The following is an 11,503-nucleotide window of genomic DNA, read 5'->3' on the forward strand; positions in this document are numbered from 1 at the left end:
GCTAGAACAAGCAATCCTAAAATTCATATGGAACCACAAAAGGCCCCAAATAGCCAAAGTAATTTTGAAGAAGAAGACCAAAGCAGGAGGCATCACAATCCCAGCCTCTACTACAAAGCTGTCATCATCAAGACAGCATGGTATTGGCACAAAAACAGACACATAGACCAATGGAATAGAATAGAAACCCCAGAACTAGATCCACAAAAGTATGACCAACAAATCTTTGACAAAGGAGGAAAGAAGATCCAATGGAAAAAAGACAGTCTCTTTAACAAATGGTGCTGGGAGACCTGGACAGCAACATGCAGAAGGTTGAAACTAGACCACTTTCTCACACCATTCACAAAAATAAACTGAAAATGGTTAAAGGACCTGAATGTGAGACAGGAAACCATCAAAACCCTAGAGGAGAAAACAGGAACAGACCTCTCTGACCTCAGCCGTAGCAATTTCTTACTTGACACATCCCCAAAGGCAAGGGAATTAAAAGTAAAAATGAACTATTGGGACGTCATATAAAAAGCTTCTGCACAGCAAAGGAAACAACCAAAAAAACTAAAAAGCAACCAATGGAATGGGAAAAGATACTTGCAAATGACATATTGGACAAAGGGCTAGTATCCAAAATCTATAAAGAGCTCACCAAACTCCACACCTGAAAAACAAATAATCCAGTGAAGAAATGGGCAGAAAACATGAATAGACACTTCTCTAAAGAAGACATCCGGATGGCCAACAGGCACATGAAAAGATGCTCAATGTCACTCCTCATCAGGGAAATACAAATCAAAACCACACTCAGATATCACCTCACGCCAGTCAGAGTGGCCAAAATGAACAAATCAGGAGACTATAGATGCTGGAGAGGATGTGGAGAAACAGGAACCCTCTTGCACTGTTGGTGGGAATGCAAACTGGTGTAGCTGCTCTGGAAAGCAGTGTGGAGGTTCCTCAGAAAATTAAAAATAGACCTACCCTATGACCCAGCAGTAGCACTGCTAGGAATTTACCCAAGGGATACAGGAGTACTGATGCATAGGGGCACTTGTACCCCAATGTTTATAGCAGCACTCTCAACAATAGCCAAATTATGGAAAGAGCCTAAATGTCCATCAACTGATGAATGGATAAAGAAATTGTGGTTTATATACACAATGGAGTACTACGTGGCAATGAGAAAAAATGAAATATGGCCCTTTGTAGCAACGTGGATGGAACTGGAGAGTGTCATGCTAAGTGAAATAAGCCATACAGAGAAAAACAGATACCATATGGTTTCACTCTTATGTGGATCCTGAGAAACTTAACAGGAACCCATGGGGGAGGGGAAGGAAAAAAAAAAAAAAAGAGGTTAGAGTGGGAGAGAGCCAAAGCATAAGAGACTCTTAAAAACTGAGAACAAACTGAGGGTTGATGGGGGGTGGGAGGGAGGGAGGGTGGGTGATGGTTATTGAGGAGGGCACCTTTTGGGATGAGCACTGGGTGTTGTATGGAAACCAATTTGACAGTAACGTTTTTGGTTTTTTTGTTTGTTTTTTTTTTTTTGTTTTTGTTTTTGTTTTTGTTTTTGAGACAGGGAGAGACAGAGCATGAACAGGGGAGGGTCAGAGAGAGGGAGACACAGAATCTGAAACAGGCTCCAGGCTCTGAGCTGTCAGCACAGAGCCCGACGCAGGGCTCGAACTCACGGACTGAGAGATCATGACCTGAGCTGAAGTTGGCCACTTAACCAACTGAGCCACCCAGGCGCCCCCCAATTTGACAATAAATTTCATATATTTAAAAAATAAAAAATAAAAATCTAACTTTATCTAAAAAAAATAATAATAAAAGGCATCCAAATAGGCCAGGGGGAGGTCAAACTTTCACTCTTCGCAGATGACATGATACTCCATAGAGAAAACCCAAAAGATTCCACGAAAAAACTGCTAGAACTGATTCATGAATTCAGCAAAGTTGCAGGATATAAAATCAATGCACAAAAAATAGGTTGCATTCCTATACACCAACAATGAAGAGACAGAAAGAGAAATCAAGGAATCAATCCCATTTATAGTTGCACCAAAAACCATAAAATACCTAGGAATAAATCTAACCAAAGAGGTGAAAAATTTATACACTGAAAACTATAGAAAGCTGATGAAAGAAACTGAAGACACAAAAAAATGGAAAAAGATTCCATGCTCCTGGATAGGAAGAACAAATATTGTTAAAATGTCTATACTACCCAAAGCAATCTACATATTCAACATGATCCCTATCAAAGTGACACCAGCATTCTTCACAGAGCTAGAACAAATAATCCTAAAATTTGTATGGAACCACAAAAGACCCCGAATAGCCAAAGCAATCTTGAAAAAGAAAACCAAAGCAGGAGGCATCACAATCCCAGACCTCAAGCTATACTACAAAGCTGTAATCATCAAGACAGTATGGTACTGGCATAAGAACAGACACTCTGATCAATGAAATAGAATAGAGAACCCAGAAATGGACCCACAAACATATGGGCAACTAATCTTTGACAAAGCAGGGAAGAATATCCAGTGGAATAAAGAGAGTCTCTTCAGCAAGTGGTGCTGGGAAAACTGGACAGCGACATGCAGAAGAATGAACCTGGACCACTTTCTTACACCAGACACAAAAATAAACTCAAAGTGGATGAAAGACCTCAATGTAAGACAGGAAGCCGTCAAAATCATCGAGGAGAAAGCAGGCAAAAACCTCTTTGATCTTGCCCGTAGCAACTTCTTGCTCAACACGTCTCCAGAGGCAAGGGAAACAAAGGCAAAAATGAACTACTGGGACCTCATCAAAATAAAAAGTTTCTGCACAGTGAAAGAAACAATCAGCAAAACTAAAAGGCAACCGACAGAATGGGAGAAGATATTTGCAAGTGACATATCAGATAAAGGGTTAGTATCCAAAATCTACAAAGAACTTATCAAACTCAATACTCAAAAAACAAATAATCCAGTGAAGAAATGGGCAAAAGACATGAATAGACACTTTTCCAAAGAAGCCATCCAGATGGCCAACCGACACATGAAAAAAATGCTCCACGTCACTCATCATCAGGGAAATACAAATCAAAATCACAATGAGATACCACCTTACACCTGTCACAATGGCTAACATTAACAACTCAGGCAACAACAGATGTTGGCGAGGATGCGGAGAAAGAGGATTTCTTTTGCATTGTTGGTGGAAATGCAAGCTGGTGCAGCCACTCTGGAAAACAGTATGGAGGTTCCTCAAAAAACTAAAAATAGAACTACCCTACGACCCAGCAATTGCACTACTAAGCATTTATCCAAGGGATACAGGTGTGCTGTTTCGAAGGGACACATGCACCCCAATGTTTATAGCAGCACTATCAACAATAGCCAAAGTATGGAAAGAGCCCAAATGTCCATCGATGGATGAATGGGGAAAGAAAATGTGGTATACATATACAATGGAGCATTACTCAGCAAACAAAAAGAATGAAATCTTGCCATTTGCAACTACGTGGATGGAACTGGAGGGTATTATGCTAAGTGAAATTAGTCAGTCAGAGAAAGACAAAAATCCTATGACTTCACTCATATGAGGACTTTAAGAGACAAAACAGATGAACATAAGGGAAGGGAAACAAAAATAATATAAAAACAGGGAGGGGAACAAAACAAAAGAGACTCATAAATATGGAGAACAAACTGAGAGTTGCTGGAGGGGCTGGGGGGGGGATGGGCTAAATGGGTAAGGGGCACTAAGGAATCTACTGAAATCATTGCTTCACTATATACTAATTTGGATGTAAATTTTAAAAAATAAAAAATAAAGTTAAAAAATATTTTAAAATTATAAAAGGGTCAATCTATAGAGAACATTTAACAATTATAAACATATATACACCTGTCAACAGAGCCACAAATGCATGAAGCAAAACTGACACAATGGAAGGGAGAAATAGATAACAATAATAGTTGTAGTCTTTATTTTTTTTTAATTTAAAAAAAATTTTTTTTTTAACGTTTTATTTATTTTTGAGACAGAGAGAGACAGAGCATGAACGGGGGAGGGGCAGAGAGAGAGGGAGACACAGAATCGGAAGCAGGCTCCAGGCTCTGAGCCATCAGGCCAGAGCCCGACGCGGGGCTCGAACTCATGGACCGTGAGATCGTGACCTGAGCTGAAGTCGGCCGCTTAACCGACTGAGCCACCCAGGCGCCCCAATAGTTGTAGTCTTTAAAACTTTAAAATACTTTAAATGTAGTATTTCAATAATGGGTAGAACAACTGGATCAGCAATTGAAAATTTGAGCAATACAAACCAATTAGACCTCATAGGCATCTAGAATACCCCACCTAACAGGAGCAAAATATATATTTTTCTCAAGTGCCTATGGAACATTCTGCAGGATAGATCATCCCAATAAATTTAAAAGAATTGAAATCAGGGGCGCCTGGGTAACTCAGTCGGTTGAGCGTCCGACTTCGGCTCAGGTCGTGGTTCACAAGTTTGAGCCCCGCGTTGGGCTCTGTGCTGACAGCTCAGAGCCTGGATCCTGCTTTGGATTCTGTGTCTCCCTCTCTCTCTGACCCTCCCCTGTTCATGCTTTGTCTCTCTCTGTCTCAAAAATAAATAAAACATTAAAAAAAAATGAAAAAAAATTTTAAAAGAAATTCATGCCAAAGAAATTTGCAACATTTGCAAATATAAAAATTAAACAATTTTTATTGTTTAATTAACAATAAACAATTAAACAATACACTTCTAAAGAACAAAAGGGTCAAAGAAGAGATCACAAAGAATATTAGAAAGTAAATTGAGATGAATGGAAACAAAACCCCAAAACTTACAAAACAAAATCCCAAAACATATGGGGCGCAACAAAACTAGTGCTCAGAGAGAAATTTATAGCAAACGAGCTCCTATATGTAAAAAAGATCTTAGATCAAAAAATAAGCTGGACATTCACCTTAGGAAAGTAGGAAAATAAAAGCAAAGTAAACAAATCAAATAGAAGGAAGGAGATAATGAATGATTAAGTACTAAATAATAAATAATTAGAGCAGAAATAAATGCAATGTAGAAAAATGATACAGTCAGCAAAACCAAAAGATGGTTCTTTGCAGAGATCAGTGAAATTGACAAATTTTCATTTTGACAACTGACCTTGTTGGAGACTATAAGGCAACTGAGTCCATTTCCAAAATGAGGTAATAGTTTGTATCCATTCTCTTTGCAAGATGCACATGCCTTCCTATAAAGTGGGTATATTAGTAGTAACGTGATGTTGACACGCTCAGCAGAGACGGTATTCCCCCCACCCCTGGTAATTATGGCTCTGGCATAGAATTGCCATTTTGAAACTTCCCACATAACATTTTTTTTTAATTTCTGTGAACAAACTTGAACTGACTCGTTTCTTTGATCTGACAATCAATAACGTTCACAACGATCTGTTTCAAGGGAAGTTTTCACAGGCAAATGTTACACGTTTACCTCATTTGGGACTTGGCATCAAATTAACCCTGTTAATTCTGTATCAAAGAAAATAAACTCACTACTTGCATTTTTTTTTAAAAAAGTCAGACTGCCAAAAAACAGAGAAGAGAGTGAGAAAGCGAGAGACTCAAAATACTAACAGGAAGGAAAGAAGGGCTATTACTACCAACCTTTAAGAAGTACAAAGGAAAATAGGAGAACACTGTATATGAATGGCTGTTTGCCAACAAATTCGATAACACTGAGAAATTGGGCAAATTCTTAAAAACACACAAACTACCGAAACCAAATCAAGAAGAAATAGAGAGAGAGGGGCAGCTGGGTGGCTCAGTCGGTAAAACATCTGACTGCAGCTCAAGCCATGATCTCATGGCTCGTGAGTTTGAGCCCCGCGTTGGGCTCTGTGCTGACAGCTCAGAGTCTGGAGCCTGCTTCAGATTCTGTGTCTCTCTCTCTCTCTGCCCCTCCCCTGCTCATGTTCTGTCTCTCTCAAAAAACAAACATTAAAAAAAAGAAGAAGAAGAAGAAATAGAGAATCTGAATAGATCTATAAGTAGGGAGATTAAATTAGTAATAAAACTTCCCATAAAGAAGAGTCCAGGACCAGAGGACCTCAATGGAGAATTCTACCAAATGTTTAAAGAACAATTAACACCAATCCTTCAAAGTAGAAGAGGAGTAAGTTTTCCTTCTGTGTGTTAGTCTAGAATGTTCTTTAGCCGGTTCTCCTGCCAGGTCCCAGGCAACTAGTTTGATCCATCATTTTGCCTTCACGAGTAGATTTTCCTGTCCTCTTTCAGAAAGCTGCCCAGAATTCTAAGACCTGGGTTTTGAGTTTCTGAAAGGAACCCCACCTTATTCTTAACTCACCAGGGCTGCCCTCCACCTGTGGTACCTGGCCAACCAAACCCAGCTCGGCGGGGCCCAGAATCACCCTTGCAGTGTTCCAGGGACTATGGGGAGGGCGGGACCAGCTCTGTCATCTTCCATACCCTCTGCTCCTGCCTGCTGGGACTCCAGCCCTTAATCCGATGGCAGCGGGCTGAGCACAGTCCTAGAGGCCCCAGCCTCAGCAGGAAACGGGATGGCTGGGATGTGTGTCCCTCTAGGTCTTCTGACGGCCACATGAAGGGCGCAGCTGCCCAGGTCTGCAGTGGCTCCTTCTCCCTCCAGATAGATGGGCTCATGGTATTTCCCATACTCACCTCAGCCTTGCCTCCTCTGCGAAACCTGTGTATGCTCCCAGGATGAGTCAGGGTGCTGCCCAACCCCCCAGCACTGGGCCACGGTAACTTCAGTCCATCTTCCTCAGGAAAGTTCAGTCAGTGAACACCTACAGTGTGTTAGGCCCTGGGGTGGGGGATCCAAAAACTAGCATGATCATTTTCCCCGGGGAGTTCACAGTGTATTGGATGAGACAGAAATAGGAATGAGAACAGAGGACCGGGTGGTTAGGCCGGGTCCTTAAAGACGAATGGAAATTCACTAGCCAGGGAAAGCCAGCAGTGATGGTAGTGGGTAGGGTGGTGATTTGAGGCAAAGGGAATGGTACAGAGGTTGGACGGCATGGCTTATTCTATAAGTGCAAATTGTTCTCTAACGCTAGGGCCACGTGTGGGCGAGAGGACAGACTGAGGGGCAAATAAATGTGAAGAGGCGAACAGGGCCACACTGGTCTCTTTTCCGCAGGGCAGGTGACGGGAAAGAGAACATACGGTGTTGAGCAGGGGAGAGAGGCCAGATTTGAGTTAGAAAAATCACCCCTATCGTCGTGTGGAGGCTGGACTGCCGGTGAGGCAGAGGCAGGGGTGTGGGCCAGGAATTTGCCCAACACACAACAAAGAGGAGCCACTTTGGGGGGCATTTGAGAGAGAGCCGCAGGACTAGCTGAGCAATGTGCTTTGGTGAGAAGGGAAGAGTTTAGAATGGCTCCCAGGTTTCTCCCTGGGGAGACCAGGGTCAGAGAAGGCAGACCCACTGGGGAAGAGCAGGCACCGAGCATACATCCCTGTGTCAGGTGACAGGGGGTGGCTCCAGGACGCTGACGGACAGTGTGGAAATCTTTGATCGCAACCCAGACTCCAGCTGAGGTCAGCCTGCCTCTTAAAATCTGAACAAAGCTGATTGGCATTCACATCTCTTGACCTGTGAAAGGTCTCGTGCCCTCCCCTCTGTCTCGTGCCCTCCCCTCTGCCCCCTGGATTTCTGCGCATTCTCAGGTTTAGATTCTTTTGGTCATTTCTGGCTCTGGGCTCTTGTTTCTGGTGAGCCAATCCCATTTATGGTCACCCCCACCATGCCTGATTTGTGGTCTGTCCATCACTGTGTTGGCCCACATGCCCCTTTCTTTGCTGGGGGGAAACCAGTAACTCATGCCAGGCCTTATACACATGGCAGATGTCATGCAGAATTTGGGGAGTTGGAGGGGGTTTGTGTCCTAGTTGTGCAAGGAGCAAACAGCATTAAATTACCTCTCGGATCTTCCCATTTGAAAATGCCCTTTTGGGGGCGCCTGGGTGGCGCAGTCGGTTGAGCGTCCGACTTCAGCCAGGTCACGATCTCGCGGTCCGTGAGTTCGAGCCCCGCGTCGGGCTCTAGGCTGATGGCTCAGAGCCTGGAGCCTGTTTCCGATTCTGTGTCTCCCTCTCTCTCTGCCCCTCCCCCGTTCATGCTCTGTCTCTCTCTGTCCCAAAAAAAATAAAAAAAAAAAAAAATAAAATAAAAAAAAAAAAAAAAAAAAAAAAGAAAATGCCCTTTTGGGTACTTCGAGGGCAGCCATTTCCCACTGGGGGTAACTTCCCACCTCGCCCCTCACTCTCTCACCATCTTGTTGATTATACATGCTGCCAGCACACCTCCCCCCCCACTCCATTATTTCGGGAAATTCTGAATTCCTCTTCCTTTATAGTGCAGCAAGAGCCCCCTCTAACCCCTTCTCAGCTCAGCTCCAGGCCTACCTTGTCATTTCCAAAACCCATCAAGTCCCTAGTTGAGTAAAAGAGTATCTTGAGATGAACATCATCCACTCTGCTTAGAGAGCAATTGTTTTGAGTAGCACTTTTTCAATGTGTTTTTAAAATATCATGAATACTTTAAAAAGTATTACTACATACTTTTGAAAGATTATGAAAACTAGAAAGTATTGTTTCCCTTCAATTAGTCTCTCCCCCCTCTTCTCCCAGCTTTCCTGGTGAACCCCCTCCTTTGGTAGCTGGAAACCCAAGGGGAAGAGTCACGCCTGCTGTCTGGGGCCCCTCTTGGCTCTCTGCTTCTTTACCCCTGCCCATGCCCCCATCTCCATTAATCTGATGGCATGTTCAGGGATATTCTCCAGTCTCTCGTGATGATATCACACCCCTAGCAGAAGATGGCTGAAACTGGAGAGGCCGATGCACTGGGGAGAGAGGGTACTTCTTCACGTAGAGTCTTGCTCACAATGTTCATCTTAGAGCCAATCTGGAGGACACCCTTGCCCTAGTTCCCAGTACCTAGTTGGTCACCGTGGCATCAGCATCTTTACTTAGGACTGCCAGGCAGACAGGTGTTCTCTTTCAAGTTCAGCCCAGGACACCACAGGGCCATGTCTGCTGGAATGGTAGGGTCCTGGCACCAGTAACGAGAGACCTATTAGGACCCCTCCAAAGGAGGGGTGGGGTGGTGTTTGTGTGGGAAGCCTTCCAACATGCTCTATGCCGTGAGTCCTCATGATTATCTGTCCATCCATCCAGGAAACAAGCATCTGTTGTTGTCAGAAACTTCTCCTGACATCAGGAGAAGAGTAATAATCCGTCCCCACTGAGTTCACCGTCCAGTGGGGAAAGACTCAAACTGATAAAACGTGCCAAGAGCTCCCTCTAGGGAGACAGAGGAGGGCCAGCACTGGTGGAACAGGAGCATTGGTAGAGAGGACGGTCCATGTGCAATGCCTACACACTGTCTCACAGCAGGTTTCTGTGGCTAGAATCCTGGGAGCACGAGGTGATGGAAGCCTTGCCCGGGAGGCTGAGCGGACCGGCATAGACCTTAGCCCTGAGAGTTCAGACTCCATCCTGAGGCTGCTAATGGGAAGGATGAGATTTGCGTATCATAAGGTGCACCTGGCAGCAGAGCAGAAGCAGTGCTGACGTCAGAGCAGTTGGTAAGGACGCTGGGCTCCGTATCCCTTACGCCATTGCCAAGTTCACGGAGGGGAGGGCCTGTGGCTGTTGTGTTCACCCTTATTCCAAGCCCAGACCTTCGTGTACCATGAGAGACCTCACAGCTTTACGGACTGAATGTTTATGCCCCCAGGTTCATATACTGAAACGCTAATTCCCAATGAATTCTTTGAAGGTGGGGCCTTTGGGAGGTGATTAGGTCACAGGGTGGAGTCCCGTGAGTGGGACCAGTGCTCTTAGAAGAGCCCCCAGATGCTCCCTTGCCCCTCCTCGTGAGGACACAGCGAGATGGCATCTGCGAACCAAGAAGCAGGTCCTCACCAGACACAACATCTGTTCTACCTTGAGCCTCCCAGCGTCCAGAATTGTGAGAAATAATTGTCTGCTGTTTATGTCCTCTAGTCTGCGGTATTTTTGTTACAGTAGCCTAAGCTAAGAGCCAGGGTGGAGACTGAGAGTGAGGTTGCCTGGGAAAGGTGGGGCTCCTGGTGGACGCTGCCTCTCGTGTCACAAAGCCCATGAGAGGCAGGGCAGGAGGGGAGGGTGCAGGTCTGCAGGGTGCTCAGTGTGCCCGAGGATGCTGCCACATCAGTGACCTGGCCTTTACACACCCTCCGGGGGCGGCTGCACTTCTCTGCTGGGGCCACTTGGCCCTTTGGACCAGCTGTTACCTCCCATTCTTCAGGTTGCTCCTCCCTGCAGGGCAGCAAAGCGGGGGGGGGGTTGGTGGTGTCGGGGACAGGGACAGGACTCCCGTTCAGGGCTGGTGGACAACCCTACCACTGCCTGCAGTCTCCTGGCTCACCTGCCACACCTCCCTGCGTGCCCTGCACAACTCCTGCCTTTGAGGTGGTGAGGGCAACGGTAAAGTCATTTTGGGGCAGGGAACAGGGGACCCCGCAGTTCTGTTTTCTCCAGGAAAAACACTCTTTGACCACACCAGAGTTTGATTGGATTAAAAAAGTGTATTGGATTTCCAATACTAAATAAAAACATGAAATTGTTTTTTTAAAAAGCCATAGAGTTTACAGCATCAACTACAGAAAAGGCCAAACAAGTGTGTACAGAGACTAGTCCCCAGCAGTCCTCCAGGCCCCCCTCCAGCAGGCGACAAGGCAACAGACACATGTGTTCCAAATCCTCCTGAAGGAAGCTGCTGAACAGCAGCTCAACTAGACATTACAAGACACACAATGGTTTAATTGCAAAAATCACAGGAAAATGTAAGAAAATGTATTAAATTGTGAAAAGGTGCAATACAGAATAGCTTTCCTTTTTAATTTTAAAAAATCCCCCGACTTTGAACAGTTATTTTATTTAAAAATAGGCCCCGCCCCCCCGCCCCAGCTCTGTGGCAGTATCCAGGTTCCAAGGCCCTGAGGTAACACGAGTGTCAGGGTTCACGGGAGGGAATGCCCCGAATACCGAGCACGTTTCTTTGGGCAAAAGGTAAGACAGTTTCTGGGGAATCTAGCCCTCCTGGTGTCCAGAGTGCTCTGAGTGCTCTGTTCAGGATCAGTTGAAGTGCACTGGTTTTCCAGAATCCCGCCTGGCACTGCCCTCCACGACAGGCCGGCACGGTGGCGGGAGTTCCGGCATTGCACTTTTCATTGCCCCCCAAATAATAAATACAAAGAGTTCATCTTCTAAAAAAGCAAATATGTGTTAAGACCTAAAAAAGGAGAAGTGACCAATGTACAAAGGCAAGTGGGGTGCCTGCAGGGCCAAGGCGGGTAGGCTGGGCGCCCCCTGGTGGTCTCAGCGAGCTGAACTCTTCTTGGCTACAGAACCAAAGCCTGATGCTCCTATACTGCCTTCCACACTGTCTTCCGGGGAGTGGTAGGGAGTA

The sequence above is a fragment of the Panthera leo genome, chromosome B3 (genome assembly GCF_018350215.1).
Source record: "Panthera leo isolate Ple1 chromosome B3, P.leo_Ple1_pat1.1, whole genome shotgun sequence".
Classification (NCBI taxonomy): domain Eukaryota; kingdom Metazoa; phylum Chordata; class Mammalia; order Carnivora; family Felidae; genus Panthera; species Panthera leo.